General features: G+C 41.2%; 1 protein-coding gene across 1 annotated transcript in view; it reads right to left on the bottom strand.

Annotated features, from left to right (window-relative positions):
- The window catches only part of RASGEF1A (RasGEF domain family member 1A), a 588,956-nt gene that overhangs the window by 297,257 nt on the left and 269,897 nt on the right, over window positions 1–21,802 (bottom strand). The window contains exon 2 of the mRNA XM_077453952.1: window positions 8,663–8,756. The gene's annotated coding sequence lies outside the window, so the exon portion shown is untranslated. The remainder of the gene's footprint in view (window positions 1–8,662; window positions 8,757–21,802) is intronic.

Below are 21,802 nucleotides of genomic sequence, written 5' to 3'. Positions count from 1 at the left end.
CAATGGCTAATAAGGTAAAACACTATGTACATTTTTATTCCCTTTCAGCAAAGGAGCCAGTGGATTAATTAATAAAGCAGTAGTAAACCTGCTTTTTATCTTGTACCTACAGTTAAGCCTATAGTAAGGATTACCTGTAGCTACAGTAAAAATCTCCTAAATGTGCACAGTTTAGAAGACATTTACATGTGTAGCAGCCGGTGACGTCACCAGCGCATGCACATTGTGCTCTCAATGGACGACATTTGACCTTGCTGTAAGATTGGGCAAAGCAGTGGAGACTGAGGTTCAATGTTTCTAAATGTAAAATAATGCACCTAGGGAAAAATAATCCCCTCAGAGAGTACAACATTGGGGGTACAGTGTTAGCCAGCACTACAGAAGAAAAAGATTTGAGGGTACTTATTTCAGATGATTCCAAAATAAGCAAACAGTGTGACCAGACAGTAGGAAAAGCTAATAGAATTCTAGGATACATCACTAGAGGGGTCATCAGCAGGAGGAAGGAGGGTAGTTGATGATTGGAATAGATTTATAGCAGAGGTAGTGAGCCAGTCAACAGTAAATGGCTTCAAACATGTTTGGGACAAAGATAGATCTATACTCTAGACAATAAAGTTAATGGAAAAAAAAAAAATGGGCAGACTCAATGGACTATTCAGTCTTTTTCTGCCAGCAGTTTTCTAAGTTTCTATGCCGTGGTTGTGCCACGGGTGTGACTCCTACACCCATGCACGGGAGTGATGTCATTGTGGCTTGGCCCTTCAAATGGCCAGAGCCTGCAAACCCGGAAAGAAGACCAGAAGAAGATGGATTCCCTGTCAGCAGTGACGGTGCACCACTGGAGGGAACGTTTTTTTAGGGACGTATTTCGTAATGTGCCAGTATGATGTGCATAATAGCCCATTATAACATGAGCATGTGGAGGGACCCGTTTTTTTTTTTTATGTGGTTAACCACCGCTTTACAATTACTGCTGTCTCTATTGTTATGAGCTGAAGAGGTGACCAGGTGGCAATAATTGGAGGAAACCGGAGGAGGTGAATAAGACTTCCCAAAGGGGAATGCGCATGGTCTCCTATTTGCGTATAATAGGTCAATATATAGAGGTGAGTGTACAGTGTGAATAGTGGTTGAACTCACTGGTGAATACTGCATGAGAAGGGGCAAAAGAAGACACAGCAAATATAATCTGTATATTTTAAAGAACTTCTTGTAAAATCCACAGATTGTCTCTTTTCTACAGCTATCTCTAGTAAAACATACCATTATCCATATATATACATATATATATATATATATATATATATATATATATATATATATATATATATATATATATATATATATATATATATATATATACAGTGGTGTGAAAAAGTGTTTGCCCCCTTCCTCATTTCCTGTTCCTTTGCATGTTTGTCACACTTAAGTGTTTCGGAACATCAAACCAATTTAAACAATAGTCAAGGACAACACAAGTAAACACAAAATGCAATTTGTAAATGAAGGTGTTTATTATTAAAGGTGAAAAAAAATCCAAACCATCATGGCCCTGTGTGAAAAAGTGATTGCCCCCTAAACCTAATAACTGGTTGGGCCACCCTTAGCAGCAACAACTGCAACCAAGCGTTTGCGATAACGTGCAATGAGGCTTTTACAGCATCCTGGAGGAATTTTGGCCCACTCATCTTTGCAGAATTGTCCTAATTCAGTTACATTAGAGGGTTTTCGAGCATTAACGGCCTTTTTAAGGTCATACCACAACATCTCAATAGGATTCAGGTCAGAACTTTGGCTAGACCACTCCAAAGTCTTCATTTTGTTTTTCTTCAGCCATTCGGTGGTGGACTTGCTGGTGTGTTTAGGATCATTGTCCTGCTGCAGAACCCAAGTTCGTTTCAGCTTGAGTACACGAACAGATGGTCGGACATTCTCCTTCAGGATCTCTTGGTAGACAGCAGAATTCATAGTTTCTTTTATCACGGCAAGTCTTCCAGGTCCTGAAGCAGCAAAACAGCCCCAGACCATCACACTACCACCACCATATTTTACTGTTGGTATAATGTTCTTTTTATGAAATGCAGTGTTCCTTCTACGCCAGATATACTTGAACACACACCTTCCAAAGAGTTCCACTTTTGTCTCATTGATACACAGAATGTTGTCCCAAAAGTCTTGGGGATCATCAAGATGTGTTGTGGAGAAATTGAGACGAGCTTTGATGTTCTTTTTGCTCAGCAGTGGTTTTCTCCTTGGAACTCTGCCATGCAGGCCATTTTTGCCCAGTCTTTTCCTGATGGTGGAGGCATGAACGCTGACCTTAACTGAGGCAAGTGAGGCCTGCAGTTCCTTGGACGTTGTTGTGGGGTCTTTTGTGACCTCTTGGATGAGTCGTCGCTGCGCTCTTGGGGTAATTTTGGGCGGCCGGCCACTCCTGGGAAGGTTCACCACTGTTCCATGTCTTCGCCATTTGTGGATAATGGCTCTCACTGTGGTTCGCTGGATTCCCAAAGCTTTGGAAATGGCTTTATAACCCTTTCCAGACTGATAGATCTTAATTACTTTCTTTCTCAATTGTTCCTGAATTTCTTTGGGTCTCGGCATGATGTGTAGCTTTTAAGGATCTTCTGGTGGACCTTACTGTGTCAAGCAGCTCCTATTTAAGTGATGCCTTGATTGTGAACAGGTGTGGCAATAATCAGGCCTGGGTGTGGCTAGAGAAATTGAACTCAGGTGTGGACAACCACAGTTATAGTAGGTTTTAACAAGGGGGGCAATCACTTTTTCACACAGGGCCATGATGGTTTGGATTTTTTTTCACCTTTAATAATAAACACCTTCATTTACAAATTGCATTTTGTGTTTACTTGTGTTGTCCTTGACTATTGTTTAAATTGGTTTGATGTTCCGAAACACTTAAGTGTGACAAACATGCAAAGGAACAGGAAGTGAGGAAGGGGGCAAACACTTTTCACACCACTGTATATATATATATATATATATATATATATATATATATGACAATGGTATGTTTTACTAGAGATATCTGTAGAAAAGAGACACTCAGGAGACTATATATAGTATATATACTGTATACTCTAACAAAAAAGAGGGTTTCACCATGTCAGACCAGTGTGTTGTTGTGCCACATCCCTAATGGTATATCAAGAAATAGTACCGGGTATCGGAGATTACTATATGCCGGAGAGTAACCCTAATCTTTTTGTCATGCAAACCATGTAACCTGTTGTGTTTTTTTTTCTTTTTTTTGTTGATTTTTTTGCATATCTGTGTAGTATTTGTTTCTATGTCTCTTTAACCATCGGTTTATACCCAATAAATTATATTTTATAATTCATACACCTGTGGTTGTTGCCTTGAAAGTGCCAACGAAGGAGGATTATTTTTTTCTTGATATACAGTATACTCTATGCCCTTGTACACACGGTCGGAGATTCCGTCGGAATGTGTCCGATCGGAGCGTTTTGTCGGATATTCCGGCTGTGTGTGGTATGCATCAGACTGTTTCCGTTGGAATATCCATTGGACCAAATTTTCCAACTTGCCGGAAATATTTTCTGACAAACTGCTCCGATCAGACATACTCCGATCATGTGTAAAGAATTCCAATCGGACAAAGTGCCACACATGCTCAGATCAAATTCCTACATTAAAGCTATTGGCTACTAGCCTGAACGTAGTCCCATCGTAACGAAATTACGTCATCACGTTCTGAAAGATCGGATTTTCCGACAACTTTGTCCGACCGTGTGTATGCAACAGTTTCGGACAAGATCCATCGGACAAAATCCGACGGATTTGGTTGTCGGAATGTCCGACCGTGTGTACAAGGGCTATGCCCATATAAAATAAAATGTGATCACATATAATCTCTTATGCCCTTTACACACGGTTGGAAACTCCAATGGAAAAAGTCAGATCGGATTATGTTGTCGGAAAATCCGATCGTGCGTGGGTGCTATTGGACTTTTTCTGGCAAATTTTCCGACACACAAAGTTTGAGAGCAGGATCTAAAATTTTTCGGATAACAAAATCCGATTGCATAAATTCCAATCATGTGTAGACAATTCTGACGCATGCTCAGAATAAACTAAGAGAAGAAAGCTATTGGCTACTGACCCATTTATATTCCCGATGTACATGTTTGACGTCACCTCGTTCAGAACGATCGGATTTTCCGACAACTTTGTGCCTCGTGTGTATGCAACACAAGTTTCGGACAAAATCCGTCTGAAAAAATCCGATGGATTTTGTGGTCGGAATGTCCAACCGTGTGTGCAGGGCATAATGCGTTATATATTTCATCAACACCAATACCCCATGTGATAACGTGCACCAAAAAGTTTGATAAATGTTGCGTGGCACTTTTTAATAAAATGATATGATTGGGTGCGAGGACCACATTGCAGTTTGAGCAACAACATAATAGATAATAATTGATGTTATAGAATTACAAACAGTAGGAAACACTATCATTTCTATAGAATACATGGCGCAGAGAACATTTTGATAAAAAAATTTCTACAGTCGCTATAATAATTGAAGAGCACCTGAAGTCATTGTTTTATCATTCAGAACAGTGATGGTGGTATCTGAACACCTTGGCAGCTGTATAAGTCAGTCTAAGTATTATTAAATGGTATGAAAAGAAGAGGATGCATCAAACACTGATAAACTACTTCCCCATATTGATTTCACCATAAGTTATATCTGCTCAGAACATGCTCCGGGGCGAGATCAGCACTCACATATCATAAAATTGTGATGTGCTGTGCTCTCACCGGATCACTTTTATGTCCATGTTTTTTCTATTTAATGAATAACTACAAATACTTGTCCCAAGAGCTTGCATACACAGACGATGCGCTAAGCTGCTCCTCATATCGGTACTGCCAGGCAGCCATTGGAAACCCCTGTTTACAACAAGATTGGAAATAAATAAATAAATTGGGCTATAAATACACTTTTTTTTGTCATCAGAAAAGAGTTGAGCTGCTTTGAAGTACTTCAACATTGCCGTTGCCATGGAGAAAGAGAGAATGAGAGAAAAGACAGCAGAGCGGCGAGCCTTTCCAAATGCCAGCAGGCAGCAATGCATTTAACCTGTTCACAGCAACAGGGCATCATCGTACAACGAACCTGCCAATCCGACAATAAACTGGGGCTAACAGGTGCATTTTATAAAAGAGAAAGTAAGGATAAAATGAATGTCTTTTCAATGCCAGCCAATCGCATTTTAAAGATGTCAGTTCCAACCTGCCATCCCTTTGCTTCTCTCTATATTCAGGTGTCGTTTTTTTTTTTTCTTTGTATAGGTCTTATACTGTATTCTGCCCACTTTCTGTCTGCCTCTGTCTAAGCCCTTGTACACACGGTCGGACATTCCGACTGAAAATGTCTGATCGGACCGTGTTGTCAGATAATCCGACCGTGTGTGGGCTCCATTTGACTTTTTCCATCGGAATGTCCGACAAACAAAGTTTGAGAGCTGGATATAAAATTTTCCAACAACATGATCCGATTGGACTTTGTCCGATCGTTTGTAGAGAATTCCGATCGGACAAAGTGCCACGCATGCTCAGATCAAATTACGAGGCCAAAGCTATTGGCTACTAGGCTGAACGTAGTCCCGTCGTAACGAATGAACGTCATCACGTTCCGAACGATCGGATTTTCCGACAACTCTGTCCGGACATGTGTATGCAACGCAAGTTTTGGACAAAATCTGTCGGAAAAAATCCGACAGATTTTGTGGTCGGAGTTTCCGACTGCGTGTACAAGGGGAGGAGGAGTAGTGTGTCCTCCTTTGTAGGTTCTCAACTGAAGTCCATTTACAACAAAGTGGTGAAGAACTGACGTGATTACACTAATTTGCTGTCTGCAATATGCAACATTTCATATTTCAGAAAAGAAAATATATGTTGGAACCTTTACAGTCCCTTTAAAGCCCAGTTCCAGTCTCATTGGATCCGTGATGTCCAGGAAGTGGTTTGAATGTGGTTTGGTTTGAATGATGCCAGATGTCACTCATCCTGGAAGAGTTCCTGCACAGGACCTCATATGCCCCATACACACGGTCAGAATTTAGAATTTCCGACAGAAAAAGTCAGACAGGAGCTTTTCATCGTATATATGCCTCATCAGACTTTTTACTTTGAAAATTCTGATGGACCTAGAAAGAGAACATATTCTATATTTTTCCGACGGAACAAATTCCTATCGGGAAAACCGCTCGTCTGTATGCTGTTCCGACGTACCAAAAACGACGCATGCTCTGAAGCAAGTACGAGACGGAAGCTGTTGGCTACTGGCTATTGAACTTCCTTTTTCTAGTCCTGTCGTATGTGTTGTACGTCACCGCGTTCTTTGACTGTCGGAATTTGGTGTGATTGCATGTACGCAAGACAGCTTCAGCGGAATTCCTTCAGAGTTTATTCTGATGGGAAAACCGGTGGGTTTTCAGGGCACATCATTGGAAAGAAAGCGAGTATTGCAGAAAGAGCAGCATTTGTTATACAACAGCTAGGCTACCTCTTTATTTGTTTGTTTTTTCATGAAAAAAATAGAATTTGGGTCTAGTGTATGCCACTCTGGACTGTTGCATGCAGAAATTGCAAACCATTTCCTATGGCAAATCACGCCACTCTTTTTCCTGCACATTTACCCTCTACTTCAGTTGGATTTGCACTCTGTAATATCTGGCAACCAGTTACACTGGCAAACAATGGTAAATGCAGGTGGGAGAATGGAGACAGTCTTTAAAACTGTGTTACCCCTCTGACCCTCCAAGAAAACCTAGGAAAATTTTTTAAAGGACTTGATGTTAGGCAACACATAAAGGTATTGAGGCATAAAAATATACATGATGAATATAACAATATTGTATATTCATCATAGATTCATGCTTTGGGAGTGAACAACCCATCTGGGAGCACCGGTTCTAAGCAATATATGGTAGAGCATAGGTATTGTTTCTTATTGACTATAAAAATATACTATATACTATACTATATACTATATAATATACTAATAATACTATAAATATATACGTAGCTTAAAATCCCAGTGTTTTTCAACACCAAGTGAACTGCAGTAGTTGTGTGCAGCTAGTTACTTCTTGGTCCAGCTGGAAGCACCACCTGCAGCTCCCCGAGTGCTAAAAAATGTCTACACATGGATATACACCAATGCTTGAATTTAGTGTCTTGGCATAAACTAAACACATGCATGCACATATGACATATCCCAAAATTCTGCAGGAGGGGATTATGGTATATCCTACTACAAATGTGTAGAGCCATTTACTTCTTTGGCTATTTGTGTATGTCACTTGCGACCCCTGTGCATAGAAAACAGTGGAATTTTATGCTAGGGATATTGTTATACCTCAATATATCTGTGCAAGTAGACTAATGCGGCGTACACAAGATTGGACTTTCCGGCGGACCAGAGTCCATCAGACAATTCGATTGTGTGCGGGCTCCAGCGGACTTTTTCTTCCCAAAAGTCAGACGGACAAATTTGAAGCCAGTCTTTTTTCTTGGTCCGCTAGACTTTGGGGAAGAAAAAGTCCGCTGGAGCCCACACACAATCGAATTGTCCGACGTTATGTTATTATTTTATGTTATTCCTAAATCCGTATCCATATCATTTGGCTACAGCATTGACCGGGCCAAAATTAAGAAATCCCACCAATGTCTGCAGGTGTGCTTTATGGCCAGTCTTGCTTTACATATTGGCTGAACATTTCTCAATATAACCCTTAGTAAAAAGAAGATACCCCTTTTGGAAAGTATACACCTGTATACAAATAATGGAAAGCCTGAGAACGCGACCTGTTGGGGGTACTTGAGGACTGGAGTTGAGAAACATTGCTTTACATCACATGCTGTTCATATTAAATATACTGTACGTCTAAACCTATACATCTGTAAAGACATTCATGTGACCATTTGAATATTCTTATGCCATTGTGAATGTACACAGGAAATACAGTTATGCCGCGTACACACGATCAAACAAGCGGTCGGAAAAGTCCGGCAAACTCAAGTCCGCCAAACAATCCCCCCGTGTGTAGCCGTGTGTAGGGTTGTCGGGAAGAGGCCCTTGTCCTCATCAACATGGGGACAAGGTGCTTTGGGGTGGGGGGGGCGCGCGGCCCCCCCTTCCCCAAGGCACCCCCCATGTTGAGGGCACGCGGCCTGGTACGGCTCAGGAGGGGGGGCGCTCGCTCGCCCCTCCTTTCCTGGCCGGCCGGGTAGCGTGCTCGGACAAGGGTCTGTTGTGGACTTTGGGGGGACTCCCACGCCGATTTTTTTCGGCGTTGGGGTTCCCCTTTAAGTCCATACCAGGCGGCGGGGCCAGCGACGTATCCTTCGCAGGCCCCGCCTACCTGGAGACGCGCTCGAAATGAGCGGACTTTCCTCCGCGTGTGTGGGCGAGTCCGTTCATTTCAAAAGTTGGGCGGATAGTACGGCGGACTTAGTACGCTGTATTAGTCCGCTGAAAAAGTGCCGTGTGTGGGCAAGTAGCCCGTTCGGAAAGTCCGACGGACAGTCTGGCGGGAAGTCCGCCAGACTAAGTACGTCGGACAGACGGCTACGTGTGTACGCGGCTTTACTGTATCAAGGTACTCACCCATAGCTGCTTCCACGGGCACTCACACACACCAGCGTCAGGATTTTCTGAAGCCGTAGTAATATGCAGATGCGACCAGTGCAGAGAATACAACCTGCAAAAAGACAAGAACAAAACTTAACTGCTGTTAAAACTATTCTTTCACTCTTAAAAATGACTTTATATTAGCGAGTAAATACAGTGGGCTTCAATTCTAATAGCACTTGATTTGGATCACATGGCAGGACTGGGAGCAAAAAATACCTGACAATAATATACAGTATATATATATATATATATATATATATATATATATATATATATATATATATATATATATATATATATATATATATATATCCCCTGCCATTACTGATGCCACAGCACATCTTTTGGAAACCAATTGCAAAAGCCAGAATTGCCAGACTGCCACTTCAGGCCTGATTGGTCCATTGTTGAGCTAGAATCATCAAATGATGCATTTCAGGTGTAATTAGATTTACGCAACATTATGCATACATATATGCCTTTCCATTCATCCCTATTGCTAGAAACAACACCAAAGAAGCAGCAACAAGGATTCATTTTTTCAAATCACTATACCCACAGTACAGAAAAATGCAGGTATTAATTCAGCCCAAGATAGGTTTAAGGCAATCCATAGATGATTTGACTTTCTTTCCTGCAACCACAGGTTGTTGCAAAGAATATCGCTTGATTCCCTTATCAACACAGTTGGTGTTGATGGGGGAATCCCTACCGCAGTGCTATTCTGTTCTGCCATTGGGGGGGAAGCCTTTACCGGCCAGCAGAACACCGTGATTACTACTAGAATCTGACAGGCTGGTTGTACACAAGTCGATTGATGGACCGACTTGAGTACAACCAGCCTGCCCATACATAGATTGAACTTAAGCCAGTCCTTGCTGAACCAGCTGAAATGTGATAAATCTATGGCCGGCTGAAATGTAGTTACTGAAACAAATTGCAGTTAGATTAGGTATTAGGCATGGGGGATTGCTTAGTAGAATACCTAACTTAAAGTAAAACAATAGCTTTCCATTAACCAATTAATGCTCCAGGACCAGATTATAACTGCATCTGCACTTTTTTTTCCCTTATGCCGCGTACACACGACTTGACTTTACAGCAGAAAACGTCAGACGGAATCATTTCATCGGATATTCTGATCGTGTGTGGGCTTCAGAGGACTTAAAAAAAAAAAAGTCTGACAGACCTAGAAATACAACATGTTTTAAATCTTTCTGAAGGAATCAATTCCTATCGGGAAAACCATTTGTCTGTATGCTAGTCTGACGGACCAACTACGACGCACATGCAGCTATTGGCTACTGGCTATTGAACTTTCTTTTCTAGTCCCGTCGTACGTGATTGCGTTTCAAACAAACAAACGTTGGTGTGATCATGTGTAGGCAAGTCCGTTCGGTCGAAGCTCCGTCAGAAGGACCGCCAGAGTTTATTCTAACAGAACGTCCGGTCGTGTGTACGCGGCATAAGTCTCCCTGCCGAGACCCACAAATATCTGTTGAGTCTGCCAATAATCCATCCAATGCAGCTTCTTGTAATGGCATGGCAATGATGCTACACTGCTCCTGAATGCAGAGCAGAGTTGCCACTCTTTCATAGGCTGTGCCCTTATCTTACATGACAGTAGGGTAAAAAAACAAAAAAACCTTGTGAGGGGTGTGTCCATCAGCATTGTCATTTCTGATTTAAAAGTCTATAGCAAGTTAATCCACACCTAGTCCTGCCCTCTGCTTTCTAGATTTTCAGCACTCTGTGGCTGAATCCCTCCCACTGCGATCTGCATTGTTTGGGAAGGGATGTGAGACCTAAATGAAGGAGGATATGGCTCAGTCAGAGAAGGTGGAAGTTTTTTCATTTTTTTTTATAACTTTATGAGGCTTGTGCATCTTATAGTGCTTGGATTTTGGACTTTACGCTATCATACAGGAGCTTTAGATTTTACTTTGAATCAAACTTGTGGCCTCACATTACCCCATAAAGCAGTCCTATAGCTATAGAAAAGGCAGCTTCTCATTGGCCACCATGTTTGGGCCAGAGATCAAGCTCACAAACTGTGTTTGATATAGTCATAACTGCACATGCCATGTGAGCATGGACCCAGGCTCCTGCCCAATGTACCTGGGGTCACTTCACAGGGTAAGCAAAGCCCAAATTCACTTAAAGCAATCACCTCCAACAGGAAATCCCTGTCTTTGGCACTAGTCATCTTCTATGAATGGACTTAAAAACCACAGAAAAATAGTAATGATGGCTATTGCTAACAGTAGCCCATCAAATGTTTTTTTCTTGTTCACACATCACGGGACATAGAGACTTTGATAATTACTTGGGTTAGATAGTCACCATCAGGTGATTGGACACCGGCAACCCCAATTAGAAGGCAAGTTCCTCCGCTATATAAACCCTCTCATATGGAGTGTACTTCAGTTTTTTCACCAGTGTCTAAGGTGGTTGGTCACGCTAAAGATGTGCTAAGAAGAAAGCTCTGCTTGATGGTCTCTACGGGGGCCTAGGAGCTATACAACTGGATCCATACCTTGGGCCAATAATTACTCCTAAGGTGGATGGTACCCAGGCCTCGTGAAAGAAGAAGCCGAAAGGCTAATGCCCATCAACATTCTGGAGATTCTTGCCCCCAGGGTCTGGACTTGCAGGTTGCAGAGGTGTCCTGTCCAGATACAGTCCAACAATGCTACAGCAGTAGCCTATATCAATCACCAAGGGGGCACCAGGAGTCTGGATGCCCAAAAAGAGATGAATCTATTTTTTTTGTGGGCAGAGAGGCATGTTCCTTGCCAGTCTGCAGTCTTCATTCCAGAGGTAGAAAATTGGCAGGCGGATTTCCTAAGTTGCCAGCAGCTGTGCCCATCAGAATGGTCTCTACACCCCAACATATTTCAAGCCATATGTCGAAAATGGATGTAGACCTGTTGGCTTCCAGGTTCAACAAGAAACTGGACAACTTTGTGTCAAGAACAAAAGATCCACTAGCACAAGGGTCAGATGCCTTAATGATTCCATGGGATCAGTATTCTCTGATCTATGCATTCCCTCCAGTTCCGCTTCTACGGCAATTCCTTCGGAGAGTCAAAAGGGAAGGAAAGCCGGTAATCCTGGTGGCTCAGGCTTGGCCCAGGTGACCTTGGTATGCAGAGATCATAAAGGTTGCAGAAGGAAGACCTTGGGTTCTTCTGCTGCGCCCAGATCTACTCTCACAGGGTCCAATATTCCATCCTGCCTTAGTCCGAATTTGACGGTTTGGCGGTTCAGACCCATATTTTGAAGGGTCGTGGCCTCTTGGGGCCAGTCCTGTTCACTCTAGTTAATGCTAGGAAGCCGGCTTCCAGGCTCATCTACTACAGAATCTGTAAGGCATATGTTTTCTGCCCAGGGGGTGGCATCCTAGAAAGTAAGCCATTAGCAGGATTCTTGCCTTTCTTCAATTAAGCGTAGAAATGAGGCTGGCCTTGAGCACAAGCAAGGGCCAGATCTCAGCCTTGTCAGTCTTATTTCAAAAACCGCTTGCCTTTCATTCCCACGTCCGGACTTTTGTTCAAGGGGTACTACACTTGAATCCGCCAGTTAAACCTCCTGTGTGGCCATGGAATTAGAATTTGGGTTTGTCTGTTTTACAGGAACAACTTTTTGAACCATTGCACCATGCTTCTTTAGATCTTTTGACAAAGAAGTTGGTTTTACTGGTAGCCATATCCTCAGCTAAAAGGGTATCGTAGGTAGCAGCTCTTTCTTGTATAGAGCCATATTTGATTATTCACAAAGACAGGACAGTGTTGTGTCCTCACCCGACCTTTCTGCCTAAAGTGGTTTCAGGATTCCATTCAATCAAGTTGTGGTCCTACTGCCCTTTTTTCCAGATCCGCAGTCTGCGGAGGAGAAGTTCTTACACTCTTTAGATGTTGTAAGAGCAGTCAGAATCTATCTGCAGGCACTGGCTCAGATACGAAAGACTGATTGTCTATTTATTCTGCCAAAAGTGCCAGGCAGCATCTAAATCTAATCTCTAGATGGATTCGGCAAGTTATTGTTCAGGCTTATGGTGTAAAGAAGAAGATTCCTCCTTTCCAGGTTAAAGCACACTCAACTAGAGCAGTTAGTGCTTCATGGGCAGTGCATCACCAGGCCTCCATGGCTCAGATCTGCAAGGCTGCAACTTGGTCTTCAATCCAAACATCCACTAGATTCTATCAGGTGGATGTAAGAGGACATGAGGATGTCGCTTTCGGGCGCAGTGTGCTGCAGGCAGCAGTATAGTTCTTCTGGTCCGTTGGCGGTCTATATTTTCTGATCTGTATCTCCCTCCCCTAAATTTGGGCATTGCTATGGGACATCCTACTAAGTAATTATCAAAGTCTCTGTGTCCTGTGATGTATGAACAAGAAAATAGGATTTTTTAAATACAGCTTACCTGTAAAATCCCCTCTTTGGGATTATACGTTGGGATACTTATTGCTTTGCTACAAAACTGAGGTACTCTCCATATGGGAGGGGTTATATAGAGGAGGAACTCGCTAGTAATTATCAAAATCTCTGTGTATATATATTTACTAAAATAATTGCATTTCCATGTTCTGTGTACTATGGGAGACCAGATATATTGAATGCAGGCTCCTGGGTTTAGTACAACTTTTAAGTGTGCTCTGCAGAAGGTTGGCACATAAATGGTTAAATAAATCTACATCCAGATTTAACAAATGTGAACAATATTAAATAATAAGTTATACTCCAGGAACAGAAGTACAAACCATACACCATTCACCAATATCATTTTCAGTTGGGAGTTTGATTTTACATAAACAGGGTTTTTTACATGAAGGTTTTCTTTATTGTTTTGTTGGCCACCATAACCAATTATCTTCTACATTATTGCATGGCTTGTCTTTAGCCGAACTTGATTTTGTAAACTCCATCCCATTACTTGGGAAGGACATTATGGAAAATTAAGTTGCTTTTGAAAATTCTTGGCAAGCACACAGGCAGGAATTCAGCGGTAAAATGGGTTTGTGGCTAATGAAGGTATGGCTACTTATGAAACTTGAGTTACAAGTGGACTACCCCTAAACATAAGGGTTCTGTTTACAGTATAATGTGCCAACATTTCAATTCATCAGAAGACTTTGGTTTCTAAAGGGGGGTGGTGAATTCATTACACTTATAATAAGGGCCCTGATCAGTGGTAGTGATTATTATTTGAAACATGCTAGGATAATCTCATTATTGCCGACTGCTAGTTTCTTACAATATTCAAGCCTTTCTAATCACCATAATTAGACATGACACTAATTTCCCAGTGTTATAGATACTTTTTAGCATGATTACAAGTAGCTCAGTGTCTCACAGCTGCTTGCATCCAGATTTTAGGATTACCTGATGTATTACTGTACTACAATACAAAATAACTAAACCCGGAGATATTGCACAACGCCATATTATTCCAAAATCGAATGAACGTGAATGAATCACCCAGTTGTACATTTACATCATAGTCAGTAAAAAGCCTCAAATAGGATTATTACACAGTGGATCTTTTTCTTTTTTGGGTAATCCATTTTACCAACCTCAGAGGCACTCCGGAAATTAGTATAGGCACAATTTACAATAATAGATGCCATTTGTAGAAGGTGTAAAACAATATATTATATTATTATATCTAGCAATCAATTAACAGAGAACTTTGTTATGTAAGACCATGATCAAAGCATGATGACAATACTGATTAAGATTACACTATTTGTCTGTCTGTTTTCTAACAATACCCAAGCTGTTTTCAATCATAACTCAGCTATGATTAGAAAAATAAAAAGCTGCTTACACGTTGCAAGACTGCATAAAATGTTTAAAATTAAACTATAGTGTATTTTCAGAAACCAATTATCTTTAATTTTTATTATCTTTATTTTTTAAGCAAACCTTGAAACCTAAGAAGCGTGGGACTCAATATTTATCTGTCCCCTAACCATCAAGATATCACCAATCTATTAGCCACGGAGCTACTTGTCAAAATCTTTGGAGCAAGGCCACGTGTTCAGTACACTTTCCATTCAATCCTATGGAGAGTTTGTACTCCACTGCCAGGAGTTTGAACTCTATATTGGACTAAATTCATTTTATAGATCGCAAAGTGGTAGGCTAATCGAATTGTCACTGGTCTGTGCTGGTAGAGAATAGTCTTTATTTCCCTTTTTTTTGTTACAACTTTTATAAAATGTTACAAGTGACATAGTTACATAGTTAGGTTAAAAAAAAAGACACAAATTCATCTAGTTCAACCAAAAAAGAAAACAAAAAACAACCATATAATCCCATATACACAATCCTACACCCGCAGTTGATCCAGAGGAAGTCGAAAAACCCCAGCAAAGCATGATCCAATTTGCTACAGCAGGGGAAAAAAATCCTTTCTGATCTCCGAGAGGGAATTGGATTTTCCCAATGGCAAATTACAGGGTTCCCAGAGTCTGTGTGTCTTGGGGGGATATGGACCAGAATCCAAAGTAACACCACCTCCAGGGTCCCCAGGCATACAGCTCTCAAAGAGCACCATGCCTCCAAATGCCAGGGCCCATGATCAATGCTCAAGAGGCTGGCAGTCAGTCCCCTCCAAAAGCCTTTGTCCTGGCTAGGTCGGTCACACCCTGGATCAACTTTAGCTATAAATGTTAGTACCCAGTTATATTATGTACATTTAGGAAAGAATACAGGCCTTTTTTTAAAGCAGTAGTAAACTCATCAAAATAAAAACGATTTAACCAATATTACAATCTACATATGTATTGAGAATACGTAAGCCCAAAAATCATTCTTACTGTAAAAAGACTGTATATTCTAAACGCTGCTGCTCTGTCATAGCCGTCACCATATGAACTGTGGTCTTCCGTGTCTGTATTCTGATTTATTTCAGCCTGCATTATATTTTCCTCTCTGCAATCCCGCGCATGCGCACTAATTGCAGTATCCAAGCCTCTTTGTAGTTTCCGGTTACTGTGGAAATGAACATTGAGCGAATCAGAGGCCATCCTATTGCTGGCATCACAGGATGTTGGGGCAGATGTCAATAATAGGAAATGACACAGCCCTGGCATAGACACTGCATTTTCCGGCAGGGTCTCTGCTTGCCGGAAAGTTTGGACAAATGGCGCATACGCAGGTTATGTCATCAGCCACAATTATACAGATATCTTATAAGGAAGGCAGATAAGGAGAAATTCTTCTGAAGCAAATAATTATAAAACCTGCAATTGTCCTCATAAAGAAAAGTAATCAGAATGGGTATACAACCATTTTAAAGCAATCCACTGAGCAGGCCAGAACCACCTCTGGAAGGAGTCTGTTCCACATTTTCACAGCTCTTACTGTGAAGAAACCTTTCCGTATTTAAGGATTGAAATCTCTTTTCCTCCAGATGTAAAGAGTGCCCCCTTGTCCTCTGTAATGATCTTAAAGTGAATAATTCAACATCAAGTTCACTATATGAAACCCTTATGTATTTGTACATTGATCATATCCCCCCTTAATCTCCTCTTCTCAAGAGAGAATAAATTCAGTTCCTCCAATCTTATCTCATAGCTGGGCTCATCCATGCCTCTTATCAGTTTGGTTGCCCTTCTCTGAACTTTCTCCAGTTCCCTGATATCATTTTTGAGAACTGGTGCCCAAAAATGAACTGCATATTCCAGATGAGGTCTTAGGCTGGATTCACACCTATGCAGTTTTAGTGCTTTTTGCATTTTGCAGATTTGCACTACAGTCCATCTAACATTGTTTTCTATGGAACACGTTCTGTAGTGCAAATCTGCAAAATGCAAAAAGCACTAAAAATGCATAGGTGTGAATCCAGCCTTTCTAATGATTTGTAGAGGGACAAAATGATATCCCACTCTGGAGTTCATACCTCTCTTAATACAAGAAATTAGTTTGCTCACTTTGGAAACTGTAGCTTGGCATTGCATGCTATTATTTTTGATCTGCCAAAACCCCCAGATACTTTTCCACTATCGATTCCCCCAGTTGAACTCCCCCTAGTATGTATGATGCATGCATATTTTTAGACCCCAAGTGCATACCTTAACCACTTTCAGACCGGACCATTTTGCTGGTAAATGACCAGAGGTCTTTTTACACTTTGGCACTGCGCTGCTTTAACTGGTAATTGCGCGGTCATGCAATGTTGTACCCAAACGAAATTTGCGTCCTTTTCTTCCCACAAATAGAGCTTTCTTTTAAAGGTATTTGACTGACTCTGCGATTTTTATTTTTTGCGATATAAACGTAAAAAGACCGCAAATTTTGAAAAAAAATGATATTTTCTACTTTTTGTTATTAGAAAAATCCAATAAACTCAATTTTAGTCATACATTTAGGCCAAAATGTATTCAGCCACATGTCTTTGGTAAAAAAAAAGTCAATAATTGTATATTTATTGGTTTGCGCAAAAGTTGTCACATCTACAAACTAAGGTACATTTTCTGGAATTTACGCAGCTTTTATTTTATGACTGCCTATCTCATTTCTTGAGGTGCTAAAATGGCAGGGCAGTACAAAACCCCCCCAAATGACCCCATTTTGGAAAGTAGACACCCTAAGGAAATTGATAAGAGGCATGTTGAGCCCATTGAATATTTTATTTTTTTGCCGCAAGCGATTGAATAATGACAAAAAAAAAAATTTTTTTTTTTTTTTACACAAAGTTGTCACTAAATGATATATTGCTCACACATGCCATGGTTATATGTGGAATTGTACCCCAAAATACATTCTGCTGCTTCTCCTGAGTACGGGGATACCACATGTGGTCGACTTTTTGGAAGCCTAGCCGCGTACGGGGCCCCGAAAGCCAAGCACCGCCTTCAGGATTTCTAAGGGCATACATATGTCATTTTACTCCTCACTACCTATCACAGTTTTGAAGGCCATAAAATGCCAAGATGGCACAAAACCCCCACAAATGACCCCATTTTAGAAAGTAGACACCCCAAGCTATTTGCTGAGAGGCATGTTGAGTCCATGGAATATTTTATATTTTGCCACAAGTTGCGGGAAAATGACAAACTTTATAAATTTTTCACAAAGTTGTCACTAAATGATATATTGCTTACACATGCTATGGGCATATGTGAAATTACACCCCAAAATAAATTCTGCTGCTTCTCCTGAGTACGGGGATACCACATGTGTGGGATTTTTTGGGAGCCTAGCCGCGTACGGGGCCCCGAAAACCAAGCACCGCCTTCAGGCTTTCTAAGGCCGTAAATTTTTAATTTCACGCCTCACTACCTATTACAGTTTTGAAGGCCATAAAATGCCAAGATGGCACAAAACCCCCACAAATGACCCCATTTTAGAAAGTAGACACCCCAAGCTATTTGCTGAGAGGCATGTTGAGTCCATGGAATATTTTATATTTTGCCGCAAGTTGCGGGAAATTTACAAACTTTTTTTATTTTATTTTTTTTTTTCACAAAGTTGTCACTAAATGATATATTGCTCACGCATGCCATGGGCATATGTGAAATGACACCCCAAAATAAATTCTGCTGCTTCTCCTGAGTACGGGGATACCACATATGTGGGACTTTTTGGGAGCCTAGCTGCGTACGGGGCCCCAAAAGCCAAGAACCGCCTTCAGGCTTTCTAAGGGCGTAAATCTTTGATTTCACGCCTCACTACCTATTACAGTTTTGAAGGCCATAAAATGCCAAGATGGCACAAAACACCCACAAATGACCCCATTTTAGAAAGTAGACACCCCAAGCTATTTGCTGAGAGGCATGTTGAGTCCATGGAATATTTTATATTTTGCCGCAAGTTGCGGGAAATTTACAAACTTTTTTTTTTTTATTTTTTTTTTCACAAAGTTGTCACTAAATGATATATTGCTCATGCATGCCATGGGCATATGTAAAATGACACCCCAAAATAAATTCTGCTGCTTCTCCTGAGTACGGGGATACCACATGTGTGGGATTTTTTGGGAGCCTAGGTGCGTACGGGGCCCCGAAAGCCAAGAACCGCCTTCAGGCTTTCTAAGGGCGTAAATCTTTGATTTCACGCCTCACTACCTATTACAGTTTTGAAGGCCATAAAATGCCAAGATGGCACAAAACCCCCACAAATGACCCCATTTTAGAAAGTAGACACCCCAAGCTATTTGCTGAGAGGCATGTTGAGTCCATGGAATATTTTATATTTTGCCACAAGTTGCGGGAAAATTACAAACTTTTATTTTTTTTTCACAAAGTTGTCACTAAATGATATATTGCTCACACATGCCAGGGACATATGTGAAATGACACCCCAAAATAAATTCTGCTGCTTCTCCTGAGTACGGGGATACCACATGTGTGGGACTTTTTGGGAGCCTAGTCGCGTACGGGGCCCCGAAAACCAAGAACCGCCTTCAGGATTTCTAAGGGTGTAAATTTTGGATTTTACACCTCACTACCTATCACAGTTTTGAAGGCCATAAAATGCCAAAATAGCACAAAACCCCCCAAAATGACCCCATTTTGGAAAGTAGACACCCCAAGCTATTTGCCGAGAGGCATGGTGAGTATTTTGCAGCTCTCATTTGTTTTTGAAAATGAAGAAAAAAAAAAATAATGTATATTTTTTTTCTTTTTTTCAATTTTCAAAACTTTGTGACAAAAATGAAGGTCTGCAAAATACTAACCATACCTCTCGGCAAATAGCTTGGGGTGTCTCCTTTCCAAAATGGGGTCACTTGGGGGGATTTTGTGCTATCTGGGCATTCCATGGCCTCCGAAACTGTGATAGGCAGTGAGGAATGAAATCTAAAATTTACACCCTTAGAAATCCTGAAGGTGGTGCTTGGATTTTGGGGTACCGTACGCGGTTAGGCTCCCAAAAGGTCTCACACTTGTGGTATCCCCGTACTCAGGAGAAGCAACAGAATGTATTTTGGGGTGTAATTTTACATATAACCATGGCATGTTTGAGCAATATATCATTTAAATGACAACTTTGTGCAAAAAAAAAAAAAAATAATAATAATGTATTTTTTCCACAACTTTTGTCAAAATATAAAATATTCCATGGACTCGACCTGCCTCTCAGCAAATAGCTTGGGGTGTCTACTTTCTAAAATGGGGTCATTTGGGGGGGTTTTGAACTGTCCTGGCATTTTATGCACAACATTTAGAAGCTTATGTCACACATCACCCACTCTTCTAACCACTTGAAGAAAAAGCCCTTTCTGACACTTTTTGTTTACATGAAAAAATATTTTTTTTTGCAAGAAAATTACTTTGAACCCCCAAACATGTAGTGTTTTTTTAAAGCAAAAGCCCTACCGATTAAAATGGTGGGTGTTTCATATTTTTTTTTCACACGGTATTTGCGCGGCGATTTTTCAAACGCATTTTTTGGGGAAAAAACACACTTTTTTTTATTTTAATGCACTAAAAATCACTATATTGCCCAAATGTTTGATGAAATAAAAAATATGATCTTAGGCCGAGTACATGGATACCAAACACGACATGCTTTAAAATTGCGCAGAAACGTGCAGCGGCGACAAACTACGTACATTTTTAAAAGCCTTTAAATGCCTTTACAGGTGACCACTTTAGATTTACGGAGGAGGTCTACTGCTAAAATTAGTACCCTCGATCTGACCTTCGCGGTGATACCTCACATGCATGGTGCAATTGCTGTTTACATATGCCACCAGACCAACGCTTGTGTTCCGCGTTGCGCCTTAGCAGGGGGGGACAGGGGTGGTTTTTTTTTTTTTTTTTTTTTTTATTATTTATTTTGCTTTTTTATTTTTTTTTTAAACTGTTCCTTTCATTTATATATATTTTTTTATGATTTTTATTGTTATCTCAGGGAATATAAATATCCCCTATGATTGCAATAGGTAGTGACAGGTACTCTTTTTTTAAAAAATTAGGGTCTATCAGACCCTAGATCTCTCCTCTGTCCTCAAAGCATCTGACCACACCAAGATCGGTGTGATAAAATGCTTTCCCAATTTCCCAATGGCGCTGTTTACATCCCGCAAAATCTAAGTCATGAAATGCTCGTAGCTTCCGGTGTCTTAGGCCATAGAGATGATTGGAGCCATTCTGGTCTCTGATCAGCTCTATGGTCAGCTGGCGGAACCACCGGCTGCATTCTCAGGTTCCCTGTTGGGACAGGAGAGCCTGAGAAAACCATGGAAGATGGTGCGGGGGGGGGGACATTCCCTCCCACTGCTTGTAAAAGTAGTCTAGAGGCTAATTAGCCACTAGGATTGCTTTTACATAAAAGCCGACCGCTGGCTGAAAAGAATGATACCAAGATGATACCTAAACCTGCAGGCATCATTCTGGTATAAGCACTCAAAGTCCCGCAACATACCAGTATGTTGCTGGAACTGGTTGGGCATATATTGTATTTTTTTTTTCATGCAGCCTGTGGGCTGAACGAAAAAAAAATATTGATCGGTGGGCATGCCCACCATTAGATACCACCCTTCATCCACCCACTTTCTAATGGTGGGCATACATGCACCATTTATATATGCCGAAGCATGGGGGCATCCTCCCGCAAAAGGTAGGAGCAGATCGTTCCTCCACCCCGTATGCCCCCATGCTTCGGCATATATGCTCTTTTTTAACTGTGGTGGTGAAATCACCCCCGACAGTGCTGGAGTCGCGGCTTTATGTATCGTGGGAGCAAACGCTGTTGCTGTCAAGATAAATAAATCCGCTCTGCAGCAGAATGGCGTACCTGCTAAGCAAATGATGGTTAACAATAAAACAAAGTAACATTACAGTATAACAGTAGGACTTACCATACCTGCAAAGCAAATACAAAAAAAATCGCAAAAAATAACACATTTAACACAATCTGTGCCTAAAATATATATATGCCGAAGCATGGGGGCATCCTCCCGCAAAAAAGTTATGCCGCGTACATACATTCAAACTTTTCCACGGGCAAGCCCTCCGTCGGAATTTTGACTGTATGTACGCGGCATTAGGAGCAAAATCGATCCTCCACCCCTTATGCCCCCATGCTTCGGCATATATGCTCTTTTTTAACTGTGGTGGTGAAATCACCTCCGACAGCGCTGGAGTCGTGGCTTTACAT

This window comes from Lithobates pipiens, unplaced genomic scaffold (genome assembly GCF_037356315.1).
Source record: "Lithobates pipiens isolate NorthernLeopardFrog02 unplaced genomic scaffold, aLitPip1_a1.2 Scaffold_25, whole genome shotgun sequence".
NCBI classification, from domain to species: Eukaryota; Metazoa; Chordata; class Amphibia; order Anura; family Ranidae; genus Lithobates; species Lithobates pipiens.
This window is presented reverse-complemented; position numbering and strand designations above follow the sequence as displayed.